We start from the raw sequence: 19,389 nt of genomic DNA, 5'->3' as shown, positions 1-19,389 counted from the left end.
CTCTGTCCTCAAATGCAAACTTGGAACCTGGGTTATAAAAATCTATGTCTGGTCTAGGCAGAGCTCCCTAATTTTCTCAGTAATTAAATGCTAAGACAACGAATCCCAAGTCCTATCAATAGAGAGCAATTCCAGCAGCCATGGACCACATAGAATTAGCAGGTAGGATCCAAGCCTTCAAGACTTACCTTGTGAATTTAATTCATTTTGCTGTCTCAATGTGTTGACGAACTAGGTCTCTGAGAAAGTATCTGAGGAAACTGGGTATTTCCAAGTTGCCAGAATTCCTATTACAGGTGATTTGTTACCAGAACTTAAAAAAAGTAAACGAAAAAAAGGAAAATGTACTTCTCTTAAGTATTCATTAAGTGGGAAGGTATTAAGAAAAATTATATGAGTATCAGTTTCCTATTACACACCAGACTCTGCATAATGTTGTCTCAGATAAATGACTGACTTTAATCTTTACAACAGACCCAGGGGCTGAGGTTTAGATCTCAGTCTGCCTCTGAATCTGAGATCTTTGGAAGAATTCATTCTTAAATTTTTGCAAACACATTTATCAAGTGCCTTGACTAGACACTACTTTGTAATGTGGAAACAACATGGAATAAGATGAATAGTTTCTTACTTCTTGGACAAAAAACTCAAGAACTTAAGACTGAGTCCATTAAAAATGTTAAATCTTTATCCATTTATAGCCAGATCTTAGAAAAATACCAGAAATATTAATGATAACAGCAACAACAACAAAACAGAGTAATATTCTCAGTGTTGATAATGGGGTGGTGGGGAAGAGAGACAAGTTCTAACAGATGTAAACATATATTATAATGGTACTCTATTGAAGTATAATTGCTTTACGATGTTGTGCTAGTTTCTGCTGCACAGTGAAGTGAATCAGCTGTATATATACATATATCTCCTCCCTCCTGAGCCTGCCTCCCACCCCCCATCCCATCCCTTCAGGTGATCACAGAGCCCCGAGCTGAGCCTCCTATGTTATACAGCAGGTTCCCACTAGCCATCTATTTTACACACGGTAGTGTATATATGGGGCTTCCCAGCAGCTCAGTGGTAAAATATCTGCCTGCGATGCAGGAGACGCATGTTCGATCGCTGGGCCAGGAAGATCCTGTGGAGGAGGACATGGCAACCCACTCCAAGATTCTTGCCTGGAGAATCCCATGGACAGAGGAGCTTGGCGGGCTACAGTGCATAGGGTCTCACAGAGTTGGACACAACTGAAGTGACTTAGCATGCACTCAAGCATTGAAAAAACACAGGGGATTCCTACAGAAAAAGTGATGAATCTTGCATTGTAAATAATGAAATATCACAGAGATATAGTTAAAAAGCTTCCCTGCCGAATCCTACAATCCAGTTTTCCTAAGTAAGCTGACATTGAATCCTACTGGATTCAATCCTACTGGATTCAATTCTACTCAGTGCCAAGCTGGCATTGAGTACCGTTCAGTAGTTGTCTCTATGCTTTTTCTAACATATACACTCATATATACATGAATATATTGATTCAACTTTTATTTATTCTTACAATAGTATACAGTACTATATGCATTATTCTGCAATTTGCTTTCTCAGTGTATATGGCTATGCCTTGATATCAGTAGGTACAGAGATAATCCATTTTAAGTACCTGCATATGATTCCACAGTATGAATTTAATATGGATAAACATATGTCTTCTAAACATTTCCCTACCAACAGATAGTAAGGCTGCTGCTGTTCAGCCTCTACAAACACTGCTGTAACAAACATCCCGGTGCCTGCTTCCTGACACCCTGTTGCATAAGTTCTATACGAGTTTCCCAAAATGTGATTGTAGAATCAAAAAAAAATAATAATCTATGTATTTTCCATTTTAATAGTTTTGACTTGAAGGAGCCAGTGCTCAAGGAATAAAATGGAACTTCATGCTCTTTGTGGATTTTTGCTTGTTTTTAATATCTCTTTGACTAGCAAAGGCAGAGTCAACCCATTCTTTATGCTGATTTCAGTGTCTCTGGGCAAACACCAGCACACAGTGTCTATTTCTACCACTGTACTGTATAAATACCATGTTTTCTTTCTCATTGCTTATTACCCACTCTGGGTCCAGCACAGAAATAAGACTAATTTTAAAACTTACAATAATTCTATTGATATTTCCAAATTTAAATATGCCTAATATTACACAAGTAAGGAGAAAACCTGAGGTTAAGTTCCAATCTTTCTTGATATACAACTGCTCCTATGCAAATGGATCATCATAGGAAAAAACCTTCACGCTGTCCCTGAAATAAAGCGTCATCACACATAAAAATATATCATTTGGAAAGTGTGTGTAATTACAATGCTCTGACAATCTCATGATATTGCTATAAAGGAAAATTGAGACAGCATATTTTGAAGAACTTACATTGCAAATTATAACGGCAAACTGAAAGAAGATGCATTACTTTTATTATATCCTTCTAAATTGATATTTTGTTAAATTGATTACACAGAAATATCTTCCAAACAAATTATCTGATATATTAAAATGATACTATTGGGTCATCATCTTATTATATATGTATTGATTTTAATCAATTATAATAATCTTACTCTGGATTTTTCTTTAAAAGTTAGTCCCATTGAACTTGACAGAGATATTGCCAAAGGCTATGTTGAATCCTGTCCCCCTGAAATGATATTTAACAGGTAGCAATAGGGAATTTCACATGGCAATTTCTTATAACAATTTTGTAAGCTAGAATTTAGTGAAAGCATTTTCTGAGGGACAAAACTGATATCAAAGTATATAATATTCCAGTGGGTATGCCTCATGCAAGACTAACCTAGATATTGAAATCATAGAGGAAGTTTTCTCCAACAATGTCATTTAACAGATTTCAAAAAAACATACATTTACTTTCTTCAGTGTGAAAGAGAGTCTTCTAAGAAATCAATTGTTTCAGGCAGATAGTTGATAAAAGAAAAATGATAAGGCAAATCTGTAACCAGCCTATATATCAATGTTCTTTGAATTCTGTGATAAGATGGCTACCTGGTGAGTCAGGATGAACAAAAGATGACATATTTTATTAGCAGTAGTTTAGCTGCTTTCACAGAGCAGGTACACAGTAAACAGTAACCTAATCCCTTTACAAAATCATTGTTTGTTACCTGTTATTATCAGCATCATGATCGACAATATAACCATGATTTTTATTAGAAACTGACATTTGAACAAATTATCTCTGCTAAATATTTTTATTTCCGATTTAGGAAAATAATTAGCTCAATTTTTAAGTTACATGAAATAATTGAGAAATCCAGCAAGTTCAGACTTAGGTAATAAAATAAAACAGAAGATAAACAGAAACAGAAAATCTAACATTTAGCCCTAGTTTCCTTGCATTTTTTTTTTAATATTACAAGGTTTGAAAAAGGAAATCAAACACTAACAGATGTCAACTTTTGAAAGAATAAGCCAACATTATAGGTAGTTGTTTAATTTTGTGTATTTGCCTCTTGCCAAAGGTTTTAAAGGCTTACGGCTATTATCACATTGAGTATATGCTTTCTTGTGGGAATCACCACAACTTGATTTGCATACATTTGAAGCTACCTAGAGGTGGCTCAAGTGGTAATGAATCCATCTGCCAATGCAGGAGACACAGGAGCCTTGGGTTTGATCCCTGCCTGAGTGGGGAAGATCCCTTGGAGAAGGATCCACTCCAGTATTCCTGCCCGGAAAACCCCATGGACGGCGGAACCTGGCAGATTACAGTCCATGGGGTCATAAAGAGTTGGACATGACTGAGCACGAAAACAGGAAATAGGAGACCTCAACAGCAAAATTTTTGTTTTAAATTCAAGTTAAAGTTCTTCTATGTAAAATAAAGGTATTTCCTGAAAATGAAATACAAGGAAGAGCTCAAATCCAAAGCAGATAGTTGGACTCAGAAAGAGGAAAATCCCACTACTGATGCTTCTTCTTGTGAGAGGTGTTGGGCAGCCCAGGGGAGCCTGTGGGACTTCCAGCTTTGGGAGGAGTAGGAGGGAGGGGTAGGAGGGGGTGGAGGGTAGGAGGGGTGAAGGGAGTGGCATTCCAGAAGAGAGCTCTGACGTCAGAGCTGGGGCCTTTCCACAGATGAGACCCTGCAGAGCAGGACTAAGGGAGCACAAGGAATTTGTGAAGTCAGCAGCATTGTTTACCCTTAAAATCAAGAATAGAGAAGAAGAGATTAGCAACAGTAACAGGAGAAGAGAAAAAGGATGAAGACAAAAGGCAACTGAACTGAGTCAGGACATCAGCAGCCAGCCTCACTCTGGTCTGGCTCCATCAGAATACACTTCATCTTTTTTTTTTTTTTTTTTTTTGAGCATAGTTGCTTTACAATGTTGTGCTAGTTTCCTCTGTACTGCAAAATGAATCAGCTATACACATGCACACATCCCCTCTTTTTTAGATCCTGTTCCCATTTAAGTCACCATGGAGCACTGAGTAGAGCGCCCTCTACAGTTGGCTCTCTCACTAGTTTTGTTCTCGAGCAAACTTTAGTTCATCCTTCTGGGTTGGTCCTGCAGATTGGGTCTGTGGACACTTTCCTAAACCTCCTCTAAGTGAGTGCCTCCCTTGCCTCTGTTTCTGTGCTATTCTGTATGCCTGCTGAAGTGACGACCCTGAGTTGTATGTCCCTGTGACATGTGTCCACCTGTACTATCCACTGCAGCTTCCTGAAGCCAGGTGACACTGTCCTGCTTACACTCAGTTATCAAACCAGATATTGGGTGGGTTTGTACTGATTTGACATTTATTAAATCTCACATCCTCATTTTGGCAGGCCCCTGATGCGTCCATGGCATCTGAGCTCCGTGATGGCCTATATTCTCATGATAAATGGCAGGTGACATAAAATCATAGTGGAGAAGGAGACACAAGGGCACTTTTATCTGAAATGTATGTCCTTGTGATTTACTTTCTTGGAGAAGTTTAGCCAGGCTCTTCTCTCTAAGCCTAGGTGGAGTTTGATGTTGATTCTGTCCTTCATGTTTGGTGATACATCCAAGAATTTCTCAGAAGACAGCTATGGATTTATCAAACAATGTTGATGGGTCATTTTCAATACATGAATCAAACATCAGTTCTCTAGCTCTATGTGCAAGATGGGGTCAGAAAAATATCAAGTTAAATGGGCTCTGTAAAAATAAATACAAAAGTAAATCTGAATCTGGGGAAATTTTCAAACAGTAAAAACTATTTAACTATGAAAGCACTCTCCCAGAAGGAGTGAACAATATAAATTTGAAGATATTTTAAAGTACTTTAAAATAAGCTTGTCAAAGCCAGAGCTGGTGAACCATCTCTCCAATTCAAGCGCAAGTGAGATGGCGGAAGATGCGGGCAGACCCCACCATCTGGTTTGTAATCAAGGCAGCAAGTTGTCAAGGGTGATATTGACTTCCTCTGTATCTATTTTTTAAGTAGAAGGATGGAGCGTGTGAGTCAGGTGAGGAGGTGATTATCAGGAAAGAAAACAGAAGCCCATGTTACCAAAAGGTGAATCCCCTAAGTGAAACTCACTCTCACATATTTAACGGAATTCCTTACTTAAAAAAAAAAAAAAATCTCAATTCCTTGGTTTTACGGTAGCAGCTGTAAAAGGTATGAGTGGACAGCTTGCAAAATACCATCGGAACCTGTAACTTGACAGATGTCCACTATTTGACAAAGCTTTAGTGCCCAAATTATTTTCAGATTCCCCTGCATGGAGCAAGTAATAAAACAGAGTAATGATTCCAGCTCCTTTATTTATTCATCTTACACGGAGCCTGAAAAGCCATAAACCTTGCACTGATAGATGTAAATCGTCTCAGACAATTAGGTCCAATTGTCTGATAGCAAATATGAGCTCTCTGCAGTTTAATAATCAGAACGCCTTGGAACTCACATGGAAGTGAAGTCAGGGGAGGAAACCAGGATGCTGATTGGGAGGCAGATGTGTAAGGAGTGGACTGCTTCCGAAGAGAGTGTTAGGAATATAAATCAGCAACCCGGGACACCTCAGTACAAACAAATGTTACACATCAAATGCAGACCGGAGGCTTTTATGTGTCCTCTTGGATGATAATAAAACCCTGGCTTTAAGTAAGGGCAAATGCTTTTTCTTCCTTGAATGCCTCACCCAAGCTTCTTCCAGTAAGTAGAAGATGCCGCTTGGAGAATAAGTGGCTTCTGCTCATCTCAGGAGCTTGTAAAACACAAAAACAAGAGGTCTATGTGAACATATCATAGTCTTCCAGATGGGAAGCTTTACTGAGATCCTGGTGCAGGTGTGTTCCAGGGGGGTTAGCATGGACCAAACCTAATAAAGAAAGCTAAGCGCCAAAGAATTTATGCTTTTGAACTGTGGTGTTGGAGAAGATTCTTGAGAGTCCCTTGGACTGCAAGGAGATCGAACCAAAAGGAAATCAGTCCTGAATATTCATTGGAAGGACTGATGCTGAAGCTAAAACTCCAATACTTTGGCCACCTGATGCAAAGAACTGACATCTTGGAAAAGACCCTGATGCTGGGAAGGACTGAAGGCAGGAGGAGAAGGGGACGACAGAGGATGAGATGGTTGGAGGCATCACCAACTAGATGGAGATGAGTTTGAGCAAGCTCTGGGAGTTGATGATGGACAGGGAAGCCTGGTGTGCTGCAGTCCATGGGGTCATAAAGATTTGCACACGACTGAGCAACTGAACTGAACGGAAGCCTAATAAATGTGGAAATTTGTAGGCTCACTAATGTAGGTAGCATTTTGGGTTAGGAAAGCGTTTTACATTTGGGTTTTTCTAAGATTCTATTTTAGAAAATGATGAGCTGAAAAACCTTCAGAGTTTTAGGTGGCAACCCTAACACCCACGTCTGAATCCTACGTTGGTCTCCTTCAAAGTATGTACACTTACAGGTTTGAAAAAATAAAATAGACCCACTGATGTACTGGACTGGACTCACTAGAGAAAATGAAAAAACAGGAAGTAGAGAAGTAAGCCCTGTCCACAGAAATTATTACAGCACCCAGATTATAAGAACCCCAAGAGGTCCTCCATTTCAGCCCCTATTATCTGTGTAACTGACACATAGTCACACACATGCGCACAGAGGCACACACACACTTTCTCAGACACATGATGGTTAAGCTCTGCTTGCTCCTCCCTGTCACCCATGAACTCGCTTATGCTGAGCATCAATCAGTTCATTCTCAGCATTACTGAGAGTTGGTGACAGGACCCTGATTCCTCCTGAGATAGTCTCGTCCCACTTGGGAATCTCTGTTAGGAAATTCATGTCCCTGGGACACGATCCATCTCCCTCTAGTTGGGCACTAACCTCGGGGGCTGCAGAGAACTCTTTAACCCTCAGCCTGTGACAGCCTTCACAAGCTTGAGGACAGCCCTCCTGAAGCCCTGAATCTTCTATTCTCCGGGGAAATGTCTCAGAAGCTTTCACTTTCCTAAAGCATGCTAACCCTGCTCTAGGTACACCCAGCTTTTCTGTGTTCTGACGTGTGGCAGCCAGGAAGGAGTACAGAGCTCCAGGAGAACACACGCATTGGGAAGAAGTGAAAGAGGGTCCCATCCATTGTCTGTTCATGAGATAGGCAGAGTCTCTCTGCTACAACATCACTGCTTCAAGTAGATATCTAGTCATAGAGAATTTTTTAGAAAACCTGTTTCTGGTGCAGCTGGTGCTACACTTGAAGCTGCCAAGATTATTTGGTATTTTAGAACCAAATATATGTATGGAATATATAGCATGACATATGTGTTATGTTGTTGTTTAGTTGCTAAGTCTTGTCTGACCCTTCTGTGACTCCATGGACTGTAGCCCACCAGGCTCCTGTCTATGGGATTCTCCAGGCAAGAATACTGGAGTGGGTTGCCATTTCATCCTCCAAGGAATCTTCCCGACGCAGGGATGGTATATGCATCTCCTGCATCTCTTGCATTTCAGGTGGATTCTTTACTGCTGAACCACCAGAGAAGCCCCATGAGTGATGCAGCAATAAAAGAAAAATAATTAAAGCAAATCTGGCAATAATAACAATAGTGTGAAAAGTTTAGTCAACTCTTTGGCGATAATGTACATAGATTGAGCAGTGTGTGTGTGTGTGTGTGTGTGTGTCTGTCTGCCTGCCTGTCTGTCTGAAAAGGAAGAAATGGAGCCCCAATCACTAAATCAGGAGCAGAACTGTAATTGTGAAATTTGGACACCTGTGTCTACAGAGATAGCTGGAATTAGTTAAAATGCCTAAGGTAAACCATTTAGTGAAATGTGAATTTATTTCACTCATGCTGTGATTTAATTATTCTTTGATAATTGCTTTGTCTCTGAAATGCCAGGCTGAGAACTCTGCTTAGTAATTATCTGAAGGATAGTACCCGAACCCAGGTGAGCCTCCTTGACCATCTCATTCCCCTGGCAAGAGTCCATCAGAGACAGAAATCGAGCTGACACTCTGGAGACGGCTAGGGGCTTGCCAGCCCACCTAGAGAATATTCTAAACAGGCCACCCCACAGGGAGACAAGTGTCCAAGCTGCACCTCACAGCTACCTTTTGTTAGTCCCGCTGTTGGCAGGGTGACTGACCGATGACAGACTTACACAACTGTACATCTCATTTTTAAGACAACATTAAAAGCTGTAAGCTGTGAAATGGGTACCAGCTTTATGAACACACAGAACATCAATATGCCCAAGAAAGCACCAGCTACACACTTCTGAAACCATTCCCAGTTAGTAATTGTTTCAAGTGACCTTTCCTCTCTCTGTTCATTTAATGCCAATATGCAAAATGATTTTTCGCATGAAAAGGAAACACAGCCAATAAAATAACTAAATGTTGCCTTATTTGCCTGATGTTTTAGTTTTTTTTTTCTTTTTCTTTTATAATTAATTTTCCACATTTCATCAGATGCAATATCTAATAATTTTGTCAGGTAAATGAGTTATTGAATGAAGAAGTCATACACCAATATTTCTGTAAGTGACTAGTCTTGAATGATCATATTGACTTCTATAAAGAAAAAACAAGTTACCAGTGGACTGCACCTGCCAGTCAAAAACTTTACTCAGTTCAGTTCAGTTCAGTTGCTCAGTCGTGTCCGACTCTTTGTGACCTCATGAATCACAGCACGCCAGTCCTCCCTGTCCATCACCAACTCCCGGAGTTCACTCAAACTCAGGTCCATCGAGTCGGTGATGCCATCCAGCCATCTCATCCTCTGTGGTCCCCTTCTCCTCCTGCCCCCAATCCTTCCCAGCATCAGAGTCTTTTCCAATGAGTCAACTCTACGCATGAGGTGGCCAAAATATTGGACTTTCAGCTTTAGCATCAGCCCTTCTAAAGAACACCCAGGACTGATCTCCTTCAGAATGGACTGGTTGGATCTCCTTGCAGTCCAAGGGACTCTCAAGAGTCTTCTCCAACACCACAGTTCAAAAGCATCAATTCTTCGGTGCTCAGCTTTCTTCACAGTCCAACTCTCACATCCATACATGACCACTGGAAAAACCATAGCCTTGACTAGATGGACCTTTGTTGGCAAAGTAATGTCTCTGCTTTTGAATATACTCTCTAGGTTGGTCATAACTTTCCTTCCAAGGAGTAAGCGTCTTTTAGTTTCATGGCTGCAGTCACCATCTGCATTGATTTTGGAGCCCCCCAAAATAGTCTGACACTATTTCCACTGTTTCCTCATCTATTTTCCACAAAGTGATGGGACCAGATACCATGATCTTAGTTTTCTAAATGTTGAGCTTTAAGCCAACTTTTTCATTCTCCTCTTTCACCAAGAGGCTTTTTAGTTTCTCTTCACTTTCTGCCATAAGGGTGGTGTCATCTGCATATCTGAGGTTATTGAGATTTCTCCCTGCAATCTTGTTTCCAGCTTGTGCTTCTTCCAGCCCAGCATTTCTCATGATGTACTCTGCATATAAGTTAAGTAAGCAGGGTGACAATATACATCCTTGACATACTCCTTTTCTTATTTGGAACCAGTCTGTTGTTCCATGTCCAGTTCTAACTGTTGCTTCCTGAAAGGCATCATAACCATAAGGGGGTGTGAAGGAATCTGGAGGTTGAAAACTAGGTCCACTTTGAACTATAACTCGCCTGTTTGTATGGAGTTGCATATTAATTTATAAATATAGGAAAGCCTGAAAACATGTGGCATTGTAGTTTATCAATTTTGAAAAAGAGCTTTAAAGAACAAGTCCTTTATATCAGGGCTACAGCAGTTCAGCGTCTGCGCAGGGGACGTGGGGCTGGAGAGGGGCCGGCTGGGGAGGTGCAGGAGGCACGGGAGCCAATGGGCAAGCTCGGGGAAGGAGAGGCTGGCTGCGGAGGGCGCTCTGCAGGGAACTCTCGGGATGGAGGGCAAGTGCCGACAGCGGGGACAGCCCGGGGCGAGGGAGCGGGGGGCGCGGTGACGCCCCCTCCCCAGAAGCATCGGGAGGATGACCTGGAGGTGTTCAGTAAGGATACCTCATTGATGGACACGAATTCCTTCAGCCCGCTGATGCCTGATGCCGACATCCCCTTTATAAATGATAAACCAAGTCAAGTTTGAAGATGAGCCAGATTTGAAGGCTCTTTTTATTACAGTAGATGAACCTGAAAGCCATGTTACTACAATTGAAAATTTTATTACTTACAGAATTATTACTAAGAAATCTCCTGGGGAATTTGACTCCAGTGAATTTGAAGTTAGGAGACGTTATCAAGATTTCTTTTGGTTGAAAGAAAAACTTGAAGAAGCACACCCGACTCTGATTATTCCACCATTGCCAGAAAAGTTTATAGTGAAAAGAACGGTGGAACGCATAAATGATGACTTCATTGAGACATGCAGGAAGGCATTGCACAAATTTTTGAACCAAATTGCTGATCATCGAACTCTAACATTTAATGAAGACTTTAAAATTTTTCTTACTGCACAAGCTTGGGAACTGTCTTCTCAGAAGCAGCAAGGGCCTGGATTACTCAGCAGGATGGCACAGACAGTCAAAGTGGTTGCATTATCAATGAGAGGAGTTAAAAGTCACCCCGAGGAGTTCATGGAAATGAATAACTACATTGAAATATTTAGCCAGAAAACAAATTTGATAGATAAAATATCTCAGAGAATCTACAAGGAAGAACGGGAATATTTAGAGGAAATGAAAGAATATGGCCCAATTCATATTCTGTCGGCATCGGAAGAAGATCTGGCTGATACTCTAAAAAGTGTCACCAGCTGCATTGACAAATGCTGTAAGGCCACTGAAAAATGGACGTCTGGACTCTTAGAGGCCCTGTTTCCTGTCGTACACGAGTATGTGCTTTATAGTGAAATGTTAATGGCTGTCATGAAAAGAAGAGACCAAATACAGGCAGACCTGGATTCCAAAGTTGAAGCTTTGACGTCCAAAAAGGCAAGATACTGATCTGCTTATGGAAGAGATTGGAAAACTGGAAGATAAAGTGGAGTGTGCTGATAATGCCCTGAAAGCAGATTGGGAAAGATGGAAACAAAGCATGCAAAATGATACCAAGTCAGCATTTACAAAAATATGGCTGAGGAGAACATCCTCTGTTGTGAACAGGGTCTTGCTGCATGGGAATCCTTCCTTACATCACAGACAGATCTCCACTTGGAAGAAGCCTCTGAAGATAAATTGTAATCTCACTGAAGACCTCTATGTGATCTTTGGAAGATAATGTCTGTTAACCAAAGTTATTCTTTCCCAATGAGCTGGATCCTTTCTAGAGTGGATGAAAAGTATTTCACACTATCTGGAAAACCAACAACTTAAAGCTCAGGTGTTTCAGATCATTGATATAAATTTGGAGATATATATATATATATATATATATATAAATATTTAGTTTAGTTTTAACTATGTTCTTAAATTTGTATGCCAATAATTATAATTATACATAAAAAGTTTTTTCTTAAATATTTGTCTGTGGAACATGTCATTTTAAATACATGGTAAAGACTCAGTTTTAATAAAAAGTTTAATATGAAAAAAAAAAAGAACAAGTCCTTTATATCAGTGAGAACAGAGAAGACAAAGGTATGCTGTGTTCTCTGCCTTCCAAGCCATTGGCTCCAAAGACAGGGCCAGACATAGCACTGATTCATCTTCTTCGGTTTCCTTAATGTATTTTAAATTAGACCTGTCTTGTAATTCTTTGAAAATGTTTTCATAGAGCTTTTCACATCAAAGAGGATTCTCTTTATTTCCTAACTTGTCTGAGAAAGTTTACTTGTTTATACATCCTGACAGCTGGAAGATAATAAATGAATACCTGGCATTAGACCCCTGTCCTGGGCCAAATGCACTTCAGGATGTTATGTAGAGGCCTGAGTTTAAGCCCAGACTTTCTAAACAAAAGGTACATGACTTAGGCCAGCCTGTGGCCATGTTTGACTTCTCTCACATATGAAATCGGGATAATGAGACTTCATTCATGGGGTTTCAAGAAATAGTCAAGTGACGTGATGACTGTTACAATGCTCTGTAAATAGTTGAAGGGTAGGTACAGATTCGGTTCTGAGTTTCTATCTCACCAAAGACTGGATGGAGGAGGAACAGGTCAATTTCAAGCAGTGACTCACACCTTCCTCTGAATGTGAGAAACTTGTGGAGGGCAATTAATAAACAGCCCATTTTCTACAATTGTCTAAAGCAGGCTCCCTCACTGACCCAGATGTGGATTCACAGTGCCCCACCTAGAGAACTCTGAGTGAGCACTATTTGGCATCAACGTAGTAATTAAATACAGCGACAAAGCAGATCAGGTCCTAGGAATGTTAACCTCATTATCACCTTCTCACAGCGACTTGCCCAAGAGTTAACAGCTATTAAAGCTCTGCTGCTCATCCAATCAGAATATGAAATTAATCAGTGCCTCCCTGACACAAATATCATGGATGGAGTTAATCCTTTGCTTTGTACATATCAAAAAGGATATGTAGAGTCTTTGGACAAACTTTCTAATATTTTTCACCATTTTAATTATTTCACGTAGGGTTTTGTTAGGCCATTTTTAAAGTCCTTATTTAATTTGTTATAATATTTTTTCTGTTGTTTATGTTCTGTTCTGTTTTGTTTTGTTTTTTTGCATGCAAGGCACGTGGGATCTTAGCTCTTGGACCAGAGTTCTAACCGGCTCCCCCTGCATTGGAAGGCAAAGACTTCTTGCAAAAAAAGATACATGCTTGATGCAAGCAATCTTTGCAAATAATAAATGCTGCCACCAGTTGATCTATATTCCAATGTCTGTATCTACCTGTTGTAGTCATCTTTAGTCACTTAGGGAAACTGATCAAGGTGCAATCCTCTGGAGAAGGCAATTATATCATCTTCTATCTGTTAATAAATCACATCATACTCTCAGAGAGAAAAAAACAGTGAACAAAATGTTGTTTGACAGAGGCCTTTGCCCCAGTTCTGTTATGCTTGTTGCAACTATGTCATGATCCCGTCAGCATGAATTATGCCTGAAAGATAAAATGTGGACGCATAAACTGGGCTGTGCCTCTGTGTTTAGCTGCATGTATTTATCTGCATAATCGGCATTTGTTCATGTTGACTAGAACAGAATGGTTAGCAGTTTAGCAGGCCCCAGAACTCTAAAATGAACGAATAAATATTTTCCTTTCATGAGTACTTTTTCCTAGGAACATTGTACCTGACTGTCCAGGAACTAACATGGTAAGAGTACCATATGGACAAATAATTGCTGTTTCCAATCTAGAGTAAAAGCCTGGAAAAAGATCAGATCCACACTTGTTCTAGTCTACTTATATTCATTGGCTAAATGTGCATGTTTTCTGTTAATTGTGATTCTGAAACTAGAGAGGGCTTCTTGGAGGTGACAGACAAACAGCAGGATATCATGAATATGGATGGTGTGTCTGAGAAAATAAATTATCAGGGGCCAGCCACTCCGGTGACCCACTTCTGCTGCCAGCAATGAGTGCGACAGTGAAGATCTGGACTGTGTGAATTTGCATGACAGAATTTCCTCCCCATCAACTCATTTACTTCCTGCGTTTGGATTATTTTAAGCACTACACAGCAGTCAGATAATCAATCACTAAATCATCAATCCTGACATTAAGGAACACGCAATACATTATTGCTGATTACCACTTAAAAGTGGAGCTGGTACAGCTGCATCTAAGAAGGTAGCAGAGAAGGAACGGCTCCAACACATGGACTCCCTCGGGGCACGTTGATCGGGGTGTTGTTGGGACGATGACAAGCTGATGAAATTCCCCTCTTCATCCTGAACCATCTAACTTCACGTCTGAAACTTATCTTTTTAAAAATATGTAGTCCTTCTAAATGAGACATACTAACCTAGCCTAAAGCAACACATAGGAATTGTCTTGGTAACTGTGATAAAAATAATTAGTTATTACCTAGTTACTTGGTATCAATGTGGTTCTTAGCTTGAGTCACCAGAATAACTTATAGGAATACCCCCAAACATGATCATTCTAGGGTTTATTAATATAAATTACAATGTCACCAAATTTGTAGAATAACCAAAAACTGATATCTCTTGCATGAATTTTTTATTTATAACTAGAGAAGGAAATGGCAACCCACTCCAATATTCTTGCCTGGGGAATTCCATGGACAGAGGAGCCTGGTGGGCTACAGTCCATGGGGTTGCAAAAAGAGTTGGACACGACGGAAGTGACTTAATATGTATGCATGTCTCTCTAGTATTCAGAAACGGTGAATGTTTCGGTTACTGAGGGCAGAAAAGATGTCTTATTCACATTTCTATCTCTAGCATCTGGCCCAGCTCCTGGGATACTGAAGCATTTAACAAATATTAGTTCTATCAACTTTATAGAATCAAGAGAATTAGGAATATAGTAGATTATTCAAAACAAATACACCCTATTTGCCCACAAGAGGAGAGGAGATAAGAAAAAGAACTTGCTTAGACTTTGAACTGAGACAGATTTTTTAATCATAACCCCAGGCAAGGAACTTAATTTTTTGTAGTCTAATTTTTCTCATCTTCCAAATCTCTGGATTGTCTTATCATCTATAACATAGAGAAATTAACATTTGCCTGAGAAAACAAGCACAAAATAAAAAATAAAATGCTAGCATAAGAACTGGCTCATATTAGGTAATTGATACATTGTAGCTATTATTAGTAGAGCACTAAGTATAGAAAAGAGTAAAGGATCTAAAAAAAGTATTTGGGAGACAACGCCCTTAAACTTTGTAATTCATGGAATGTGGAGAAAACAAGATTGGACAGAGCCAACTGTGGCCATCAACACGTCATTTTGAGACCAGAGAGATGGTAATTTTAAGAGATGGAATTTTACAGACTAACATGGTGACATAAGGAAAGAAAGACATTTATGGGGAAATACAATTGCACTTCATTTGGGCTGGACACATGTGAAGTGCTTAGGAAAATACAGTAGGTGATGCTGGGAGGCAAGTTCCTTTGTGTGTCTGTAGCTCTGGGAAAAACTAGCCTGGAGACACATTTGAGAAGAAACAACAAAGGAAGCAGGCCATTAAGTGGCTGTTATCACAGAGGACAGGATATAAGATGGATGAGCCGGGGACTGAGAACTCTGAGCAACCTGCACATTCAGAAGGATGGTGGGACCTAGAAGAGCTGCTAAAGGAGCAGAATAAATGACTGCTGAGATAAGACAAGAACCAGCAAAAGGAGGCATTCCAGAAACAGAATGCTGAGCCTTTCCCAAAGGAGATGGACAATGGTATCAAATAAGTCCTATAAAATAAAGGCTAAGAACCATACATTGGAACTGACAATAGACCATCAGTGACCTTGATGAGTACAGAAGGGCAGAAGTGAGATTTCAGTGGATGGAGGTGATGGATAATAAATTGAATAATAGATAGGTGAGAAGAACTCGCTTAAAATATTCCATGGAAGAATGGATAAAGAAGATGTGGTACATGTATACAATGGAATATTACTCAGCCATATAGTAGAATGAAATAATGTCCTTTGCAGCTGCATGGATGGATCTAGAGATGATCATATTGAGTAAAGTAAGTCAAAGATAAATATCATTTGATACTGCTTATATGTGGAATCTAAAAAAAAAAAACACCACAATATAAATGAGCCTATTTACAAAACAGAAATAGTCACAGAAATAGAAAAAACAAAAAAAATATGGCTACCAAGAGTGAAAGGGGAGGGAACGGATAATTTGGTAGATTGGGATTGGCACATGGACACTACTATATATAAAATAGAAAACTAATATGGACCTAGTGTATAGCACAGGGAACTCTACTTAATACTCAGTAATGATCTACATGGGAAAAGAATCTCAAAAAGAGTGGATATATGTATATGTATAATATTCACTTTGCTATACAGCAGAAACTATACTCCAGTAAAATTAATTTTTAAAAATATTTGAATATGAAGGTTGGTGAGAAACTTGGAGTCAAGACAGGGGGCATCAACAGACTTTAGGTATCACCTATATGGCCAGTGCTGTGTTGGATTCTATTGGATTTCAGAGGGAAAAAGGTACACGAGGGGCTAGTTTTCCATATGCTAAAAATACCAATGGAGTGCCTACTGAATGCCAAACCCTGTGGCACAGTGACCTCCGCTCATGAGGTCCTTTCTTATCACTTGTTTTTCTGCTCGTATTTAACTTCATGAACAAGTATGTTGCTCTGAGTGAGAACTCTGACTTGAGAGTCCCTCGTTTGGATGGTGAATAATCGTATCTCCTTTTGATAAATTTAGGACTTCCCTGGTGGCTCAGACAGTAAAGAATCTGCCTGCAATGTAGGACACCTGGGTTCAATCCCTGGGAGGGGAAGATCCCCTGGAGAAGGAAATAACAATCCACTCCCATATCTTGCTTGGGAAATCCCCTGGACAGAGGGGCTTTGTTTACTACAGTCCATGGCATTGAAAAGAGTCAGACACAGTTTAGCAACTAACACTTTCACTTTCACTCTCACCTTTGATAACTTTATAATCCTGGCAACATTTTAGTAAAGGCATAATGAATAATGGCATATAGCATGTTCCATAGCTGTTAATATATCAGACTCAGAGGCTGTGTTGAATGTTGCTATTTTTCAGTCGCTAAGATGGATGTGAGTCTGAGTGAACTCTGGGAGTTGGTGATGGACAGGGAGGCCTGGCGTGCTGCGAATCATGGGGTCGCAAAGAGTTGGACACGACTGAGCGACTGAACTGAACTGAACTGAAGATGTGTCCAACTCTTTGCAAATCCATGGACTGCAGTGTGCCAGGCTTCCATGTCCTTCACTGTCTCCCAGAGTTTGCTCATATTCATGTCGATTGAGTCAGATGCAGCTATCTAACCATCTCATCCTCCATTGCCCCTTTCTCCTCCTGCCCTCAATCTTTCCCAGCATCTGGATCTTTTCCAATGAATTGACTCTTTCCATCAGGTGGCCAAGTACTGCAGTTTCAGCTTCAGCATCAGTCCTTCCAATGAATATTCAGGACTGATTTCCTTTAGGATTGACTCATTCGATTTCCTTGCTGTCCAAGGGACTCTTAAGAGTCTTCTCCAGCACCACAGTTCAAAAACATCCATTCTTCTACATTCAAGCTTCTTTATGACCCAACTCTCTTAGATGAATCTGGCTTAAAAATTGATTTCTTAAAGGAAGTGACCTTATAGTCACAGGAAAGAAAAATCCACAAAATCTTGGGCACATACTGTTTTTGTTTGATTGAATTAGTCTTTTCAGTTTAACTTTGCTGTGTGATTTTGCATGATATGACATTGGGCTGTATATTTTCCCACATCTTTGGTGTTGGGCTATGAGTTACCCTGTCTTAGCAGGTGAGTTTTAGATGGAAGCATCCCTTGTCCTCTGCTATTAAAGGAACACTCCCCATGTGACTGTTAGACCAAACAAAATAGGAGACTGTGTAGCAGTCCTGAAAGCAATCCATAGCCTGAAACAAGACCAGCTCAACTTAGGCGAGACCAGGCGAGCCCCTGCAAACCACAGCCTCGAGAAAGATGATCAATATTTGTTTACAGTAAACCATAAAGGGTTTTGAGGTTTGATGCTATGCCATAAAAAATGATCAATATAGTGTTAATTACAATAAGGTAAAATAGGCAATGTAAGGATGACTAAATACTATGGAAAGAAGATATATCTAAACTGCACACATAAACTTCTTGGCAAAGCAAGTTTTGATGACAAAATCATTGAGAAGAAATACAGATCACTCTGCTTGTTTGTAAATGTCAGATGTAACTTACATTTTCTTCCAAAGGAAATAAGAGGGAATAACTTATAGTTTCCTTTTATCCCCAGTTTCGCTTACCCATGGTCTGAAATTGTTAAATGGCAATTTCTAGCATCAAGAAATTTAGATTTTAAACTAAATACCATTCTGAGTCATGATGAAGTCTTGTGCAGCCCAGCTCTGCTTGGCCGAGGATAGAGACCATGCCTTTGTCCAGCACATCCACCTCCTAGTTGCATGGTTAATATAATCTTGGGGAACAGGATTGGTCAGATTCTGAAAGATAATTCAGTGTGGCCTTTCCTCATTCGATACCTGGTTTCTTCCAATAACAATACTAAATATCGCCCAGCCTCTGGCAAAATGTTTGTCACCTTTCAAAGCTGTTTTTAAAAGTCCATCCTTATGTTTAGACGTGAACACATTTCCCAGTGTTCATAACCATTTCGTGTCATTTGAACTCCTACTTAGACAATTATTTGGAAACAACAATCATGAATTCTTAGGTCTTCTTTTTTTGTTTTGGCTGGGCCACCTGGCTTGTGAAATCTTAGTTCCCCAATCAGGGATGGAACCTATGCCCCTTGCAGTGGCAGTGAAGAGTCCTAAACACTGGACTGTCAGCAAAGTCCCGGGTCTTCTTTTCTTTCAAGTAAATATTCTTAAATTTCTAAAATACTTTTATGGCATGCTAGCATTTCTGAGGCATAGGGTCTGGTCTCTTCCCCGCCAGACACATTCCTATTTTCAATATCATGTGATATTTTTTCAGATTGCCACCTTATTAGAATATCTGTAGTTATGTGAGGGTGAATCACAAGTTTTCCATGTGTTCTGAGTCCAGAAATATACTATGGGGCCTTTTGAATGTGAATGTTTTTGTTCAATAAAAGAGAGGAAGAGCCAACTGTTTCTACTCTGGACACTCAGCCTTGCTTTGAACCAAGATTTAAAGAACAAAAGTAGTATTATGATTTCTGATTCTGAGATTTGGTTTTCCTCACCATGTGATATGCAAGATTCTTTCAAAGAATCCTTTGCATAATCTTATCATTTCTTCTCCTCTTGCACCCATATC

At 39.9% G+C, this 19,389-nt stretch overlaps 1 pseudogene; it reads left to right on the top strand.

Annotated features, from left to right (window-relative positions):
• The first annotated feature begins 10,497 nt into the window (after nt 1-10,497).
• LOC129622561 (sorting nexin-7-like) lies at nt 10,498-11,787 on the top strand (annotated as a pseudogene).
• Nucleotides 11,788-19,389: the final 7,602 nt, after the last annotated feature.

This window comes from Bubalus kerabau, chromosome 11 (genome assembly GCF_029407905.1).
Source record: "Bubalus kerabau isolate K-KA32 ecotype Philippines breed swamp buffalo chromosome 11, PCC_UOA_SB_1v2, whole genome shotgun sequence".
Taxonomy (NCBI): domain Eukaryota; kingdom Metazoa; phylum Chordata; class Mammalia; order Artiodactyla; family Bovidae; genus Bubalus; species Bubalus kerabau.
Note: the sequence above shows the minus strand (reverse complement) of the source record. Positions and strands in the feature narration are given on the sequence as shown.